The sequence below is a fragment of the Cetorhinus maximus genome, chromosome 7, assembly GCF_964194155.1.
Source record: "Cetorhinus maximus chromosome 7, sCetMax3.hap1.1, whole genome shotgun sequence".
Taxonomy (NCBI): Eukaryota; Metazoa; Chordata; class Chondrichthyes; order Lamniformes; family Cetorhinidae; genus Cetorhinus; species Cetorhinus maximus.
The window spans coordinates 81,576,025-81,588,500 of record NC_135885.1 but is presented as its reverse complement, the minus strand read 5'-3'; the positions used below and the strand labels follow the sequence as shown (position 1 = coordinate 81,588,500).

At 40.6% G+C, this 12,476-nt stretch overlaps 1 protein-coding gene across 4 annotated transcripts in view; it reads left to right on the top strand.

Annotated features, from left to right (window-relative positions):
• The window catches only part of LOC144682896 (neutral amino acid uniporter 4-like), a 314,358-nt gene that overhangs the window by 50,240 nt on the left and 251,642 nt on the right, over nucleotides 1-12,476 (top strand). The window lies entirely within an intron of this gene.

Sequence of the window (12,476 nt, the reverse complement as noted above, 5' to 3'; positions counted from 1 at the left end):
AAAGCCTGTCCAGAACCATCTTCTGAGCTCTGAGGTATGCCTGTACTTTCTCATGGCATGCTTGCTACAGTGCACATTGAACCACAGTTAGATCCCTTGCCTTGCTGATTGAAGTGTGTGTCGATGGGCTGGGGTACATGGCTGCATAATGTGATAGCTGGACTTATTGATGCACAGTGCGGAATGAGCTTTTGGGCTGCTAGGTCTGTCATTCTGTCCCAATTTGCAGTGGACTTTGCAGTACTACATAATGGAGGGTGGCCTCACTTTGGAGACAAGACTTTGCTTTCACAGGGATTGTGTGGTGATCATTGCTGTCATAGCTTTTGTGGAGAGATGCATTTTACAGCTATTAACATGCCAACTCTTGCAAATTGATTACAATTTCACACTCAAATTCAGCCCCACTCATGACCTCAAAATGGGCTCTGAGTACTTGAAATTTTTCTGTGTGAGAATGGGCAGATGTAGTGTGTGGTCCAAAATTTTGTGTTTGATTCAGGGAGAGAGGATCTGTTGGTGGATTCGGTGCTCCTAGCCCTCCACACTGAGCAGATATGAGGCCACATGAGGCTTCCGACCCTGGTTGTGAAGAAGACACTGAGACTAGGATGCTTTAATGGAGACTGTTTATTGCTTGTCACAGAGCTTACTTCTCCCACTGCAACACCCACCCTGGCTGACTTCTTTATTCTCTGTTGAGCAACCAATCAAAATAAAGTAACAAAAGTGAGGGACAAATTAAAAGGCAGCCTTTTAAAAGGGATACTGCAAAATAAAAGTCAAATGTTAAAGGAAATTTTAAAAATTCAAAAAGAAACGTGATTATTGACTTCTTTATATACATGAGTATGATTAACTAATCAATACCCAACACCTCTTCACCTTATTAGCTTAAACTAGATATTTAACATCCATCAACAGAAGCTATTAGATATTAACACCAAGGAAGAAACCCAGTTTGTTCATGCAAAGTGTCATGGAATCCCTGGTAACAAGCAGGCTACGTGCTACTCTCTCAGATCAGAGATTGGGAGTTTCAGTGTTCTTTTCCCTTAGCCTGGGAAGTAGGCCCCATCCTGGCCTGCTTCGTGCTGGTTGAGGTCTGCCAGGCACATGCCACATCATGTGTCAGATGGCAGCCTGGTGACCCATTGGTGGCATAGCTCCCTGCTGCTCAGGACCGGGTGTCCCAGAAGCCTGACATCAGCTGAAGCCACTAGCTTCTCGGCTCCTGTAATAAGCAATTTATCCCCTTCAAGAATCTGTTTGTAGATGTAGACTTTAGTGGAACTTTCTGCTTTCCAAGATCTCCATTCTGAGTAACCATGTGGTCAGAATTAATCCCATGCTCTGTGGAAGAAGCGGCAGGCAAGTATATGGAGAGATTGAGGGAACTGTTTTTAGGTAATAACGTGCCAGTATTTTGACTTCCTAATCCTGGGGATTGGTCATGATGGGCATCCTTGCGTCACTTCCCAGACTTGCACCCTTTGGCAGAAACAAAGTAAGATCGTTGCTCCAAGCAATGATTTGCTTAAACCTCTGGCAAAGTGTTTAATCATGATCCTGCTTTTGCGGAATGCTGCATTGCATGCTGTTTGTTGTGACTTGAGAGTAAAGTTCCTGCATTAAAGGACATTCTAGAAAGCCACAGAAAACCTGCTGCCTGTGTCTAGCCAGTGACAAGCGAGGTACACTGGTTTATCGATGGGGCTGTGGCTGAGGTGGAACAAGCTCCCTGATGGAATGCCTTATGAATGCATGAGGGTTTGTAAGAATGTGAAAAATCTCCTGAGGCACATAAATTCTACCTATTGTTTATTGATCTATGCCCACATACTCTCCAAAAAGCGCATCCAGTTGCCTCTTGAGTCAGTCTTTTGAATGGAAAATATTCATTTAATTCATTTCTAATGCCCTTGCCCTCCAATCTCCCACAGACCAAAAGGGCACAGATTTAATATAACTGGCAAAAGAAGCAATGGAGACACGAGGAACTTCATGCAGTGAGTGCTTAGGATGTGGAATGCATTGCCTGAGAGTGTGGTGGAGGCAGGGCCAATTGAGACATTCAAAAGGGAATTGGATTAATATCTGTAAAGGAAGAATGTGCAGGGTTGTTGGGAGAAGGCGGGGGAATGGCACTGGGCGAGTTGCTCATTTGGAGAGCTGAAGCAAATACAATGGGACAAATAGCCTCCTCCTGTACTGTAACAATTCTGTGAAAGAAGAAAGCTGTAGAGTGCAGGGAGAAATGAATGGACTGGTCATTTGGACAGAAGCGTGGTAAGTGGAGTTCAATCCACAGACGTGTGAGGTTAATGCATTTGAGGAAGGCTGACATGGTAAAGGAATGCACAATAAATTGAAGGATACTGAGAAGCCTAGAAGGACTTTGGAGTGCTGTAAATACTCAGCAGGTCAGGCAGCATCTGTGCAGCGAGAATTAGAGCTAACATATGATTATCTTTCACCAGCTAGATAAGTTGGTGAAGAAGGCATATGGAACTCTTGCCTTTATTAGCCAAGACACAGAATACACGAACTGGGAAGTTTTGCTGGAACTGCATGGGCCACAGCTGGAGTACTGCATGCAGTTCTGGCCACCGTGCTATAGGAAAGATGTGATTGCACTATAGAGTGTACAGAGGAAATTTATGAGGGTGTTGCCTGGACTGGAGAATTTTCGTTATGAGAAAAAATTGGATAGGCTCGGATTGCTTACTTTGGAACAAAGGAGGTGGGGAGGAGGCCTAATTGAAATGTATACAATTTTGAGGGATCTAGATCAGAGTGGATAGAAAAGCCTAATTCCCCTTGGTTGAGAGCTCCATAATTAGGCTGTATACATTTAGGGTAAGAGGTAGAAGGTTTAGGGGGAATTTGAGGAGAATTTTTTTTCTACCAGTGGGCAGTGGGGTAATGGAACTCAGTACCTACAAAGAAGGTAGAAGCTCAAACCCTCAAAACATTGGATGTGCACTTAAAGTGCCGTAATCTACAAGGCTACTGACCAAGAACTGGAATGTGGGATTAGATCGAATGGTTCCTTGTTGGCTGGCAAGGGCTCGATGGGCTGACCGGCCTCCTTCCTTGCTGTAAATTTCTAAGATTCAAGATTCTGTGGCACTTTCAGAACATCCCAAGATGTTCTCTCTAATAAGAACCAAAGCTTAGGCAAAGCACTGGAGTCTTTAAGTGCCATAACTCTGAGATATATGCGTAACCATCATGCTACTGAAGTTTTTAAGCAAATTCTAAGACCACAAATTAGAGTCCTTGAGGAAGACTTAGTTACTGCAAGTAAACAAGCTTTCTAATTACGGTTGTAATTTTCAGTGGGGTCACGTCATAACTTTAAAATTAAGTTTAGTTCCTTTTTTGTCTACATTCAAATAGATGGTATATTTTAGATTCCTTACATGTTGTATAAAGTCTTGAATGAGTCTCAATTCCCTTCACTTGAAGCACCTCCTTTAATATTATTTGAGGCCTTTTTGACAGCGGAGTTTGGGCCCAGTGTACTTTATTGGGATGCAAATGGTGGGTCAGGGTCAGATTACATTGCTGCAATAGTATCGCCAGTGCAGAAGCAGGATTTACATGTAAGCGTTTCCAATTCTGAGTATGGTCAGTGTTTTGTAATTGTTACAGTGAACTGAACTGATGATAGATTGACAAGATTATGATTTGAAAGTTACCATCTTGTAGAGGTCTTCAGATGTTTCAATTGGCTGAGCTTCTCTCTCCTGAAGTACAACCTCTCCTGAAGTACAAACATGCTTGATCTACAGATTAAATTGGACTTCAGCTCATTCCTAGATTTAAAAAAATAAATAAATAGGGACAAACCTTCCGGTCTCCAGCTAATCCGAGACTGGACAAACAGCTGAATATGTGCATTGGGACTCTGTGGAAGTACTGACGTGCGGACCTATGTGGGAATTACCTGGGAAGTTTTAACTAGCAGTGGGCAATTCCTCTGCTCCCCAGGATCCTCTGCAAATACCTTCGACTCTGAGCTAGAGTTGGAGACTTCGGAACAGTACTTACCCAGGATATGTTAGATTAAAACCTAGTGTAACCCCTGGATAGCTACACAACAGACCACCCCCGACTACGCCTCCCCAACCTAAGCTGACTAATGCCTCCCCAACCTGGCTACCCACCTCACCCATCCATTCCACCCACCTACCTTAAGATTGGACTTAAAAACTTGCTATACAGCAGCTGGTGCCATAAAAAGGGTATGTGCCCTTTTCAGACACCCTTGAGACACGGGACATTGGTTCCTGAAATTAGGCAGTAATATAGTTTTCTTTTAAAAGAGCTCCGATCTGTTAGAAATTAAATAAGCTAGTATTGAGATTTAAATACCAGCTATCAATCTTTTCAATTGGTTTGATTTTTAAAAAACTGATTTTTAAACCAAAGCCCCTCATTGTTAGGAGTTTGTCTCCAGATTTATGGGATGATGTAATTGGCATTACTGCAGGCATCACTTCTCTTATGGCTCAGCCTGGCAGCTATATTCTTCAGGACATGGTCAACTGTGGCCAGTGATATGATTGAGCCACTCACTGTGATCTACTTTGACGACTCCATCCAGAGTATATTCTGTACACTTGCTTCCTGTAGAACTTTTTCAAGAGATACTCAACATAGTTGTACTGATTTGTCAGTGGGATGTTTCTTGATCTTGTTTGACCTGAAGCTATGTGTCTTGATGGCATATTTATTTTAAAAAGTAAATAATCCATTACCAAGCTAAAACAAAATATTTAATTTGTTTCAGCAGGTTACAAAATAAAACATGAATTGTAGTTGCTTGAAATAATATTGGATTTCAGTTGACTGAATTTATTGCACAGGGTGATTTTTAAATGGAACTGGTTCTTATAAATGACTATTTCAAGTAGTTTTATTCTCTAAGTAATTCCATACCTACTAACAGGTGTGATTTAAAAAAAAAAGGTTAAAATACTAATGACACGGCAGATGCTGTGTGCCGGGCGGATCAAATCCACGGAGAAACTTGGTCGTGCCATCACAACACTTTTGCAATTTGTAATTAATTCGAGATGCGTGCACTGAAATCAGTAATAATAAGTCCACCGAGACTTCTAGAGATTCAAAAAAAATTAAAATATGTTAACAAAATAAAAATTTTCAAGCACATATATAAGACTACAAATAACTTACTATTATAATAACTCATAAAATTCCTAATTAACCTGACTCCCAGTTATACCCTCTTTAAGGCAACGGTCCAAAAATAGATTTTAGATTTTGAACAGATCCAGCAAGTTAACACAATAACTGGACAGTGGAATTCCAAATGGCTTTTACTCTAGCTTCAGTTTTGGTAGACAGCAGGCTCATGCACAAATGCTGGAGGCTTCTTAAGGCTATTTCACACACTTCTGTTAGATCTCACAGGACCTTCTCGTGACACACAGTCTCATTCTTCTTTATATATGTTTCTCTTTTAATATGTAAATTCTATTGTTTCATATGTCTTTGAAACTCTATTTTCCTCACAATATAAAAACTTTCACATTGCTACTATTTGTCAGTAACCTTTGGGAAAAATAAACACATTCCTTAGCCTTGCTTATCTGGCTAGTTGTAAACACACTTTGAGATCCCTTTGAAATCCAAATTTCCCTTCATCTATCTAAAAATGCAAATTCCCATCACACCTTATATGCTAAACAGCACCCATGTTTACTCATTAGCACATAGCTTATTTTGATTAGTTAAAGCTTGCAGACTACTTGACTCCAAATGTAATTAAATCTCACACAAACAGACCCAACTATACCCCCATAAACCTACTTCACAATAAACTAGAAAAATATGAAAATTATTATACTTTCATGACACTATATATCATTATTTCAAAAACTTGGCACGTGTGGTTATAAAACATTTATGTATGGTATTGTGCGATAAAATATAATTGTGCTGCCTAGAACCCTGAGTTTAGAAATTGTTATGATCTCGGTAGAGACCATTAACTTTTCTTCAAAAATCTGAAATCACAGTTATTTACTAAGAGGATAAAGCCACAAAATTACACAGTTTAAACAGAAAAATATTTTACTGTAAGAGTCAAACATAGCAAACACTAAACACTATCTTAGGTAACCATCTATATTCTAAAATCCGAAATCACCGTAAGTTGAACATGAATTAACAGGCAAATTGCAGTCGATTATAAACTATAAATTCACATTAAATGGGAAGATACAACTAAGATAGTTCTTAACAATTGGCTCGGCATCCAATCAGCACGTATGTTATCCACCTCAACCACAAAGCTCTTCAAAACTCTGTCTTCCTCACAAAGAATTTCAGCTCCGCAACTTCTATGATGTAGCCTGGTCTCCAGCTAACAGCAGTACACAACCAAACCGAGTTTCATGGACATGGTCTTCACTAAAAACGGCACATGTCTGCAGAACCTCTTCAACTTCCTGGTCTAGATGGTGTAGACCCCACCAATGTTATCTTCAAATAACAGAAACAGCTGCAGCCATTGTGTATTTGCTTATTCTCAGCTTCTGCGTATAGCCTCTGTCATTTTTGGCTCGGCTGTACTGCATCATCATCATCTACTGCTGAGCTGGGATGGCTCTGCCACCTTTTATGTTTCAACCAGTTTCAATCTCTCCTGAGTTTTGGTTTTCGATCTCAGCTTCAGTTTGAGTTTTCTTAGAAACTGGGACGATTGGTTTCCCTTTGCGGTTTTGATCTATTTCAAAAAATACAAGCTTTGAAACCAAGGATTCCATCACAAAATTTGTTCTTAAAGCATTGGGTTTAAATTAATTGTCAATAATATCACCTTTCATTATTTTTCATTTAGCTTTGTATCCACTCATTCCATAGAAGAGTGCATATATGTTTGTAGCATTTGAGTTCTCGATATGTGATGATTTATCACAAGTTGTAAAGTAATAGGGAATGGATTAACTTGTGCAGTCGCATGTGGTAGTTTCATTCATATCAGGCTATGGCCTGAAGATAGCCATCCTGTAGAGGTCTTCCAATATTCCAAACTGAGCTGCTCCCTTCTGATTTATAAACATATTTGATTCATGGATTAATTTGGACTTCAGCTCATTCCTAGATTTTAAGGTAAGTATATGGTATGTACCATATTTTGTCACTTAATAAAGTTGGTTTTTACTGAGCCGGGAAACTGCTGGTGCCCGAAAAAGATTAACAGTTTAACGGTTCAGTGTGGCACTGTGATGATTGCATGTGATTCTGGTTCGAGATGGAGACAAGGTTTGTTTGGAGATGTTTATTGAAATTTGTGGCTTGAAGATACCAAGAGGCATTTTAAGCTCCTAATATAAATACATTTTAAAATGTTACCATTAGTAGTTGTCATTTAATAAGATATTTCCAATAACGTTGGATAGATGAATATACTTTGTGAATGATGGAGATCAGAGTATACTGTAAATTCTATGAAAGCTGTTTATCTTGAACAGTAAACAGCATCCCCGGATAGATAGCTGATTCTGACCTTTTATTCTGGCCTCTTGTGAAATTAGCTCATTGTCACGAATTTAAAATCTTGTAAGGTTTTGACACCAGTACTCTAAGCATACTTAGGTTTCTAATGTGCGGCATTGGTGGCTTCACTTTGAATGTTGTTAGAAGTCTCTTTAGTTTTCAAATTATGGCACGTAATAAATCATTATTTGACAGTAAATTTAAAAAATCACACCCATCCCAGCATTTAGAGGTTTTATTCTTAAATAATTTTATTTTTAATGCTAGTTTGATTTGATTCTACTCGATGGGCATATTGAAACATTTTATTTAAAATAATATTCTTTCGCTTCTATCAATCAGAAACTGAAGGGCAAGTGGGAGTCCCGGATGGTGGTGTGGTATGGAACTTCTAACCAAAAAGTTCACTTCTTCTGAATTACAAAGGAATTTAAAAAGTACACTAATGTGGAAGTAACTAGCCTTATTTTGCTAAAGCTTCTTTGCATTATGGTGTGCACTTTTCTTTTTGAAAAAAATATACAAAATAAATGAAGTAATATTTTAACAATTTTGAGTGTCCTCCTGCAGTATTGCTCTCAAAAGGATATGAGCTCCCAGGTGATTTGCCAAATTGAAAATCTGTATGCTTTTACTGTTAAATTCTGACTGGTTCCTGTTGTTTCTCTGTGTTTGCATTCTGAATTCGAGCAGAGATAAAAGCAAGAGGATCAGGGATGAAATTAAAACTAGTTTGAAAATGAGCATACAACTATTGTCTCAAAGTAATAAGTCAGTCATTAAGTATTTAGGCCAGAGGGTTGCAAGGCATGCAGGAGAAGGCAAATATATTAATCCTAAAGCTTTGATTTAATTTCGTTGAGATAACGTATGGTTGTCAGAGGTGGTCTGGAACTTTCAATTAAAAAGTTAGTTCCTTCTCAATTACAAAGGAAGGAATTAAAATTGACAGTACAGCTACAACATTGGTATCTACCTGACAATGTGGAAAACTGCCCAGGTATGTCCTGTCCACAAAAAGCAGGACAAATCCAACCCAGACAATTGCTGCCCCATCACCCCTCTCTCAGTCATCAGCAAAGTGATGGAAGGGGTTGTTGACAGTGCTATCAAACAGCACTTAGTCAACAACAATCTGCTCACTGATCCTCAGTGTGGGTTTCGTCAGGCCCATTCAGCTCCGGACCTCATTACAGCCTTAGTACAAACACGGACAAAAGAGGTGAGGTGAGAGTGACTGTCCTTGACATCAAGGCAGCATTTGACCCAGTGTGGCATGCAGGAGCTCTCGCAAAACTAGAGTCAATGGGAATTGAGGGGAAAACTCTTCACTGGTTGGAGTCATACCTGGCACAAAGGAAGATGATTGTGGTTATTGGAAGCCCATTGTCTCAGTCCCAGTCCCAGGACATCACTGCAAGAGTTCCTCAAGGTAGTGTCCTAGGCCTAACCATCTTTAGCTGCTTCACCAATGACCTTCCCTCCATTATAAGGTCAAAAGTGGGGATGTTTGCTGATTGCGCAATGTCCAGCACCATTTGCGATTCCTCAGATACTCGAGCAGTCTGTGTGCATATGCAGCAAGACCTGGACAACATTCAGGCTTGGCTGATAAGTGGAAAGTAACATTTGCAAGGCACAAGTGCCAGACAATGACCGTCTCCAAAATTCGAGAATCCAATCGCCTCCCCTTGACATTCAATGGCGTTACCATCACTGAATTTCCCACCATCAACATCTTGGGGATTACCATTGACCAGAAACTGAACTGGACTAGCCAGATAAATACTGTGGCTACAAGAGCTGGGAATTCTATGGAGAGTAACTCATCTCCTGACTCCCCAAAGCCTATCCACCATCTACAAGGCACAAGTCAGGAGTGTGATGGAATACTCTCCACTTGCCTGGATGAGTGCAGTTCCAACAATACTCAAGAAGCTTGACACCATCCAGGACAATGCATTGGCACCCTATCTGCAAACATTCCCTCCCTCTACCATCAACGCACAGTCGCAGCAGTGTGCACCATCTACAAGCACCGCAGCAACTCAAGGCCCCTTTGACAGCACGTTCCAACCCCGTGACCTCTACCAGCTAGAAGGAGGGCAGCAGCTGCATGGGAATACCACTACCTGCAAGTTCCCTTCCAAGTCACTTACCAGCCTGACTTGGAAATATAACACCTTTCCCTCACTGTTGCTGGGTCAAAATCCTGGAACACCCTCCCTAACAGCACTGTGGGTGTACCTACACCACACGGACTGCAGTGGTTCAAGAATGCAGCTCACCACCGCCTTAAGGGTAATTAGGGATGGGCAATAAAAATGCTGGTCTAGCCAGTGACACCCAAGTCCCGTGAAAGAATTTTAAAAAAAGTTTGGAGGAGTTAAAATGGGGAGTCATGGATAACTCAGTAACATGCTTAGAAATATAGAATAGAGATGTTGTGCAAAGCAGTCATTAATTTGCTTCTGGCCTCCCCAGTGTAGAGGAGGCTACACTGTATTGAGTAAATGAACATATTAAATAGGAAAGCAGAGAGAAAGCAAGTTCTGATGAAGAGTCATACGGACTCGAAACGTTAACTCTGCCTCCTCTCCACAGGTGCTGTCAGACCTGCTGAGTTCTTCCAGCGATTTTTGTTTTTGTTTCAGATTTCCAGCATCCACAGTATTTTGCTTTTATAGAAAGCAAGGTATGTTTGTTAGTGGAACCCTTTTCTAGATATTCTGGTACATCGGTGAACTGGGAACCCTGTCGCTTAGAGGAGGGAGAGGGTGTGAGAGAACACATAGTCTACTGACATTCATTAGATAAAAGATAAAACCTCTGATCTATATTCAAGAGCTAATATGAAAAGCAGAAGTAAAAACAAAATGCTGAAAATACTTGGGTCTGGCAGCATCTATTGTGAGAACCGCCGCTGAGGCTAAACTGACTGTTCCGTGACTGCCAGAGAAACCCTCTTTTTTGGAACAAAGCTGCGACATTAGCAATCCTCTCGTCCTTTGGCACTGTCATTGTATATAAGGAGGACTGGAAGATTGTGACCAGCACCTCTGCAGTTTATATCCAGATGCTTCTTATCTGGATCCAGATAGGAAATACAGCCAGCTGCCTTAATACCTCATTTTATTTTTTATCTATTCCAGTATCCCAACAACCTCCTTGTTTACAGTAGCTTTGGGAATGTTCGCTTCCTTGGTAAATACTGATGTATAAAGTACTCATTTTTTTTTTCTTTAACTATGCCTCCTGCTTCCACCAGTGGATGCCTGTTTTGGTCCGCAATCGGCCCCACCGCTTTTCTGATGACCCATTTATTGTTGTTTATACCTGTGGAAGATCTTTGGATTCATGTTTATGTTAGTCAGCAATCTATCCTCGTTTGTTCCTTTGCCCACCTTATTTGCTTTTTTCACTACACCTCTATACTTTTTGATAATCAGCCTGATTCTCCCTTGTATTGTTAAGCTGACATCTGTCATCTTTCTGTTTCATTGTACTCTGCAATAGTGGCCTTCTCCACTTGCCCCACCTTGTTCCCTGCAATCAGTTCCAGCAATGCTTCATTCCTCATAGGGCTTGAAACAAGCTGATTGACAAAATTCTCTTGAACATAGTTAAAAAACTCTCCCCCTTCTCAGCCCTCAGCACTATCACAGCCACATTCAATATTTGGGCATTATGATTCAGGCAAAGTCTTATGTCAGGGGGTCAGCAAACTATGGCACATGTGCAAAAGGTGGGACACGAGATGATCGTCGAGTCTGGACAACCACAGCCCCAGACCTGATAGACGATCTTCTTAAAAAAAAATCGGAATTAGAGACTTATGATCTTTTTAAAGCAGGTCTGTCGGAGTCAGTGTCAACTTCACTGAGTTGCTGAGCTGCTGCTTGCGATCATTGGGCAGTAGCATGGCTCCGATTTTTTTTTTTGAAAAGCCACCAGAAAGCTGAAGCTGCCCGAAGGTCAGCAGCAGCGCAGCACCTGTCAGGAGAGAACTCTCGGTTGAAAAATGGTAGGTGAAATCCCTGTGTCATGAAGCTATTAATGTACATAATATTTTGGAAAATATTTATTTTAAAGTAGAAACTTGGCTTGCGGGTGTGTCTTAATTGGATTAAAGCCAGCTCGACTGGGTGCTTTGATGGGTACTGGTTTTGATATGTAAAGGAGATAGTGCGCATTTGCATTTTTTGAATAAAGCATTCAAGAAGGGGAGGGGGTGAAAACTGACACGTTTCTAGCAGCTACCAAGCAATATGTTTATATTACTAATAAAATTGGTTCTATGAAAGGGGTTTTATTGTTAAAAGGTGAAGTTCAAAGGCTGGTGAGACAATCAGTGGTGGTAGATATAACTTCAGTAGTTTTCGCGTGTGCAGGGTAGAGGCAATGTGAGATCAAGAGGCAGCTGTAAGCTTTCAACTGGCTCCACGGTGAAAAGAACTTCACTTTGAATTCGTAAGGTGAAAATGCTTTGCCTGGTGTCTGGTTAAGCCTATGGGTTGCTGTTACCTTAATGGAGATTAGTTTGGGAATTTGTAAAAATTAATAATAGTAATTTGTAGCCATGTGCACATATATTTTAACCTGTGTAAATTAATGAAATGTTTCATTTAGTTTAATGTAAAACCTCGAACTGGGGGTCTGATTCCTGAATTTAGAATCGCATCTCAAACATAACATTTAAAATAAAGACAAAAAGCTAAAAGCTACTGCGGATGCTGGAAATCCAAAACAAAAACAGAATTACCTGGAAAAACTCAGCAGGTCTGGCAGCATCGGTGGAGAAGAAATCAGTTAACGTTTCGAGTCTTCATGACCCTTCGGCAGAACTGAGTATAGTTAGGAGAAAGGTGAAATATAAGCTGGTCTAAGGTGGGGGGGCGGGGGGAGGGAGAAGTTGAGGGTGTGGTGATTGTGGAGATAAGCAA